The sequence below is a fragment of the Cavia porcellus genome, unplaced genomic scaffold (assembly GCF_034190915.1).
Source record: "Cavia porcellus strain 051 isolate PalLab524CR breed Dunkin Hartley unplaced genomic scaffold, mCavPor4.1 scaffold_2, whole genome shotgun sequence".
NCBI classification, from domain to species: domain Eukaryota; kingdom Metazoa; phylum Chordata; class Mammalia; order Rodentia; family Caviidae; genus Cavia; species Cavia porcellus.
Genome location: NW_026947485.1, coordinates 26,061,488 through 26,067,512, shown reverse-complemented (window position 1 = coordinate 26,067,512; position 6,025 = coordinate 26,061,488). Strand labels below are relative to the sequence as shown.

At 47.8% G+C, this 6,025-nt stretch overlaps 1 pseudogene; it reads left to right on the top strand.

Annotated features, from left to right (window-relative positions):
- Positions 1-2,580: 2,580 nt before the first annotated feature.
- On the top strand, positions 2,581-2,967 carry LOC101788847 (elongation factor 1-alpha 1-like; annotated as a pseudogene).
- Positions 2,968-6,025: the final 3,058 nt, after the last annotated feature.

Genomic DNA, 6,025 nt, shown 5'->3' with positions numbered 1-6,025 from the left:
TTGGCCACAGCCAAAGCAAGAAGTGTTGTTTTTATTTTTATTTCTATTGCCCCCTACCCGAGGCTTGCCTCCGTTGGCAGCGCCTTGAAGGGCAGCGACCATGGCGGCAACGAGCCCATGATTAGTTACCGGGCCACCCAGTTCACGGCACAGGCGTGTCCACTCTTCTAGAGACCTATTTTTGTTGGACCTTAGGACATCACGACACTTTTTAGTGCACTGTTCGAAAATCAGTTGTTTTATGAGAGGGTGAGCCGCCTCAGCGTCTGGAAAAATTCTGTTAGCGGCCTCAAGCATGCGGGCCACGAAATCGGAGAAGGGCTCCCCCTGCTGTTGTAAAATTTTTGTGAGGTGGCCCGTATGCTCTCCCTTTCCAGCCAGCCGTCTCCAGGCCTGGAGGCCACAGCGACTGATTTGTTCATAAACCTGGCGAGGGTACTGGGTCTGATCTTCCTCGAAAGCTCCTCTGTTCCAATCTCTTTGGCCATGTTCCCGGTTAGCCGCCGCCTGCTCTACGCAGAATTCCTCATTCCAAGACTTCCAATCTAAATACTGTCCGGGGGAAAGGCAGGCACGCGCCAGCTGGGTCCAATCTCCCGGAGTTAAATACAGGCCAGCCAATGCCTCTAAAAGCGCCATGGTAAATGGTGCATTGGGCCCATAAGCTGAAACTGCATCCTTGATAGCTTTAAGTTGTTTAATTTCTAAGGGCTCATAATATCCTCCTCCTCCCCTGCCTCCTACTTGTACCGGGAATGCATGGAGACCGGGACACTCAAAGGGAAGCCGCGACCATACCCTCTGGTGGAAGGAACGTCCTCCTCCTCCCCCAGAAGGGGGTGCAGGAGGTAACCCAGGAAATAGCTCTCCCTCTAACCAGGGCGGTGCCATGGATTGTGGGCGCCCTCCGGCGGCCACGGGCGGAGGTGGCAGCCCAGGGAGCAACTCCTCTTCCGGCCACAGCGGTGCAGTAGGGCCTGGCGTCCTAAAGGGGGCGACCATGGGTCGCGAGCTTGCCAAGGAGCGGAAGGACCTAAGTTCCTCCCGCAAAGCGGAGTAGCTCGGGCAGGGTGGTGTTTGGTTCCCCTTTTTATCTTCCCGAGCCCTAAGTTCCTCTTTTAACGGTGTAGGAGGGTCATGCTTAGCAAAGACGACCTCCTCTTCTGAGCCCTCCGAATCCGAATCAGAATCGGAGCCCTTGTGTTTCTCTGGAGGCCCAAAGTCAGGTGTGACTTCGGGCTCCTCCGAGCACTCGGATCGAGCTTTGTCAAGAGCCTGTCGGGCTGAGCAAAGCCCGGGGGTTTGTTTGTCCGTCAGACAAGCCCTAATCAGTTCTCACAGGGGTAAAACCATGGGATCCAAGCGTCCCTCTTCTCGGGCGCATCTAAGATCCCCTCCTAACTTCTCCCATGACGGGAGGGTTAGAGAGCCCGTGGGCCAAAACCAGGGGGCAATCTCATCAACACTATCCAGAAACCTCGAAAGGGTGACCCGGTTTATGTAGATGCCTCGGGTCCGCAGCAGGACTCTTAGGGAGTCAGCGAGGGGTTTGCGAGCAGCGTTGCCCATAATGGCAAAGCGAAAGCGAAACAAATGCAAGGGGAAAGAAAAAAAAAGACCGCGTCCACCCGTGTGGCGCTCAAAATCTGTTAGGTGCGTCCACCCAACCCAGGCGATTCAGTACTCACCTGTCCCGGGAACCGCTGTATCTCACGTAGCTGATCAGGGTGAAGAGAAGAGGTGCTCGGGGCCTTCCGTTGTTATTGAGCCGGGTTCTCCGTCGTACCGCAGGTGACAGCAGTTGCGCCCGCGCGTCGCTGAACCTTCCCCGTACGGGCCACCAGATGACCGGAGCCGCGGGAGACAGGAGACCAAACTTGAGCAGGATCAGCTCTCAAACTTTATTATTATTAACTGGGCAGATATGACAATTTGGCGGGCTTGTTCAGGCCGGGAAGAACCCGGAAGCAGGAAATGGGCGCCATTCATAGGCGGCTTCCCACAAGAGAGTAAATATTTTTAGACTGTGAAGACCATATGGTCTCTATCACTAGCAACCCTGCTGTTGTTGCTGTTGTAACATGAACGTAGAAGTTGATAATATGTAAATAAAATGTGGCTGGGTTCCAGTAAAACTTTACTTACAGACATTGAAATCTTTCATACATGGTAATTTTTTTTCTCATTAAACTTTCTTTTAATGGTTCTCAAAATTGTGACAGTTTAGTTATTGTTTCCATTAAAAAGTGTTGGTTTTAGCACTCGGGAGGCTGAGGCAGGAGGATCATTGCGAGTTTGAGACCAGCCTAGGCTACAAAGTGAGCTCAAGGCCAGCCTGAACTGCACAGTGAGACCCTGTCTCAAAAAGACAAAAAGACAAAAAAAAAAAACCAAAAAAACAAAAAAACAAAACAGTGTTGGTTTTAAAAACTAGTAACTTAAAAACTGCCCTACACACACACACACACACACACATACACACAAATGGTCCACAAAACATTCTTCTTTCCTTCTGAAAGTTTCACAGTGCATTGGTATCATAACTAGTCTTTCACTCTTAAACTTAAATGGCCCAGTGGGATGGAAGCTGCTGGTTTCGCTGCTCAGGTGATTATCCTGAACCATCCTGGCCAGATCAGTGCTGGCTATGCTCCTGTACTAGATAATCACAAGTTTCCTGAACTGAAAGCAAGATGATCGCTGGTCTGGTAAGAAGCTGCGAGCCGGGCCCAAATCTTTGAAATCTGGTGACACTGCCATCATTGACGTGGTTCCAGGGAAGCCCATGTGTGTTGAGAGTTTCTGTGACTATCCACCTCTGGATTGTTTTGCTGTTCACGATGTGAGACAGACAGTTGCTGTAGGTGTCATCAAAGCAGGGGATAAGAAGGCTGCTGGAGCTGGCAAGGTCACCAAGTCTGCCCAGAAAGCTCAGAACGCTAAGTGAATATTATGCCTAACACCTGCCACCCCCATCTTAGTAGTGGAAGTGGGTGTCATACACAGTAATTTTTAAGTGTCACAAAATGCGGCCTTTTTTGGGCAGATCTGAGGCTGAACTCCTTATGCATGTTAGGCAACCACTGAATGAGTAAACCACACTCCCAGCCCTAGTTTTATCCCCTCCCCCACCAACCATTTAAAAATACAAAAACCACACTTAGCAGAGGATGGGCTTTGGCTAGGAAGTGAGTCTGCTGACTCCTAATGCAGAATGTAGTTCTCCTGCCATGTCTGTGAGGAAGCTGGCTCAGGTTGTCCTCTTTGCACAGTGGAACATTAGCACCAGAGATGACAGGGTGCACCCAGTATAATCCCCCGCCTCCCCTCTTTTCTTTAAGAGGAGGCAGAGCGGAAAGGGCTGCCCCTACCCTGTGGTGATGACGTCATCTCAGGCCATTTAAACCCGTCTCTCCTCCTCTGCTCAATTCCAGCCAAATTTAACAACTACCTTCGCTGCACAGAACACTTCTGCCGCATTCTCAACAAAATCTTCTATTCTTTTTCTTCTTTTTACTCTCAAGGTATTTATTTTTTAAAACACCTTAAAATTAAGCTTGAAGCTTACTGGTTAATTTGCATTATTAAAACCTGTTCAATTGCAATTACCAGGAGAAATTACATTGCAAATTCAAGAAAGATTTCTGCTTAGTGAGTGACACCATGATATTTATGAAGAAGCTATACATACAAAGAAAATTGGTTAAATACTGAAATACCATGAAGGCACCCACGTTCCAAACAGCCTGTGGGAGAACCCCAGTGCCAGTTTTATTCCAGAATCTCAGGGACACAGGGAGTGGCCAACATAGTTCTAAGCAGAAGACGCATTGTCCCTCTAACCTGGAAAGCAGTGGAAAATTCAGTCAGGGTAACCAAGGCTTACGGATGAGTCATAGTTGTCTAAAATGTAGACATTTATAAGAGACCCAGGGAAATGAACTTCCGGGAATAATTTATTACCTACACGTTCAATTTTCTCTGGAGCTCCTAAATTCTCAGCAAACATTAATCAAGTCTTTTAGGTTATTTCCCCCATTTTACAGATTCAACAGAAGTCAAATGACTTATTGCCAGGGTCAATTGGGCAATATGAATCTTAACTCACTGTTTCTACCCTCTCTGGCCATTTGTTAGATTGGAACTGGGAGAAGCTTGCTGAGGATTTCCATCGCTTCCTCTGTAATACTACAAGGGAAGAGCAGGTCTCGAGACCGGCCCAAAATTAGGTCCTGGGACCGAGCATACAGGCATCAGCACCACCAGGGAACTTGTTAGAAATCCAAATTAGGGGGCTTCTCCCCACAACACCTCAACACCGAGTGAGGCCCCTGGGATGGGGCTCGGCAATTTTTATTTTAACAAGTCTGCAGGTGACTCTGTTGCAACTTAAAGTTAGATTTCTGCTTTAGGTAGTAATGTTTTGGCCTCACAGTCAGCACAAAAATGATGAAGCCTCGCAGGAGCACTTCTGTCACCAGGCCTCACGTGTAGTGTAGTGCAGTGTACACTGCTAGGCCACACACAAAATGCTTCCACATCCATTCATTCTCTTTTGTCTGTCTTGCTCGGTAGCCAGGGCCTCTGCAGTGAGCTATATCCTCAGCCTTTTTACATTTTGAGCATGTCACACTGAGTTGCTGAGTTGTCCAGGCTGGACTCAAATATGCAACCTCCCTGCCTCAGCCTCTCAGAGTTCGGGGACTACCGATGTGCACCACCATACCTGACTTTATTTCCATTCTTTTGTTTGTTTGTTTGTTTTTGAGACAGGGTCTCACTATGTAGTCTAGGCTGGTCTTGAACTCATGGTGCTCCTCTTGCCTTTGCCTCCCAAGCACCAGGATTACACGTGTGCACCAGTGTGCCTCACTGCTTCCATTCATTCTTGCAGATGGATTTGCAGCAACCCTGTGGGGTCAGGCAGGAGGGGCTGCTGACTCCCTTTACAGATGAGAACACCAGGAGAAGAGGCACAAGAAAGGTCCAGTAAGATGTCAGAGGTACTCAGCTTCAAATGGCAGAGCCAAGGTCAAATCCAAATGTTCTGTGTTTATATCAATGTCCAGGGCTTCTTCAAGTAGTCTGTACCCAAGCTTCTGAGATTTGGGCCAGATGACTCTTTATTTTTAGGCTGTCTTATAGATTACAGGATGGTTTGTTTATTTTGCAGTGTTGGACTTGAACCTGGGACCTAGTGGATGCCAGGCAAGTGCTCTATCACTGAGCTTGCCAGCCATAGGCAATACCCGGCCTCTACCCACTAGAGGCCAGTCACATCCTCCCTGGTTGTGACAACCACAAACTCCTAAACATTGGCAAGTGTCCCCTGGGTAGGGGCAAAATCATCCCTAGCTGAGAACCATTGCCTTACAGCCATTGCATGAATAGGAGGAACTCACACAATTTCTGTTCAGCGGACTTTGCATTCTTTGGAGGTGACTTCAGAACAAAAAGCTTTTTAGTCTCTAGGCCATTTAGGAAGCCAAGGAATTAGACTAAATGTTGGTTCCACAATACTTTCCCTACCTTTTATGAAAACTTACTTAATACCATCTGGTATCTGGGCTATATTAAATTTCTCCAGTTGTCCCAAAAATATCTTTTGTAGCCATATATACATGCATACATACATATATTTTCTTCTCCAATGTAGGATCCAGTCTAGCTTCTCATGATTGTTGTCTATTTCATCTCTAGGCAAACCATGTCCCAAGGACCAAATCTGGCCCACCACCTGTTTCTATAAATAGATTTTCTCTGGAATTCAGCCACGTTCTTTCACTTGTGTAACCATGATGGTTGCATTTATGCTATGACAGTGAAACTGTGTGACAGAAGCTGTATCATCCACAAAACCCAGAACAGTTACTACTACCCAGCCCTCGACAGCAAAATTTGCTGATCCTTGACTTAGCGCCCTGCTCTCTACTTGTCCTTCTTTTTACTTTTAGTGGTGCTGGCATTGAACCCAGGGTCCTGTGAATGCCAAGCAAGTGCTCCTCTCTTGAGCTAACCCTTCAGC